The 303-nt window shown below is 67.3% G+C and overlaps 1 protein-coding gene across 1 annotated transcript in view; it reads left to right on the plus strand.

The window, feature by feature from the left end:
- The window catches only part of ZNRF1 (zinc and ring finger 1, E3 ubiquitin protein ligase), an 8,775-nt gene that overhangs the window by 328 nt on the left and 8,144 nt on the right, over nt 1–303 (plus strand). The gene's annotated exons all lie outside the window — the stretch shown is intronic.

Here is a 303-nt window from a genome sequence, read left to right on the forward strand (position 1 = left end):
GGGAGAGCCCCTCGCTGCAGGCTGGGTGGGCAAGCAGCAGGGCTGGGCTTGCCAAGGGGGTTGCTCTCCAGTGCAGGTCACAGTCCCTGCTCTGCTCCCCCAGCACAACTCAACCCTTCTGCTCTCATCTCGGGAGCTGTGGGAACGCAGCCCCCTCCCCATATTGCTCACCGTGTCCAGAGGGGGACAGCTTGGCCAGGGACAGCAGGGGACACGTCCCAGCCCTGTCTCCACCCCCGTTGCCTCCTGCCACTCAGCTGCCCCATCCCAGCCACCTCCATGGGGGTGGCCGCGGGGTTCCCT

This window comes from Chaetura pelagica, unplaced genomic scaffold (genome assembly GCF_000747805.2).
Source record: "Chaetura pelagica isolate M959 unplaced genomic scaffold, ChaPel_1.0 scaffold125, whole genome shotgun sequence".
In the NCBI taxonomy this organism is placed as follows: Eukaryota; Metazoa; Chordata; class Aves; order Apodiformes; family Apodidae; genus Chaetura; species Chaetura pelagica.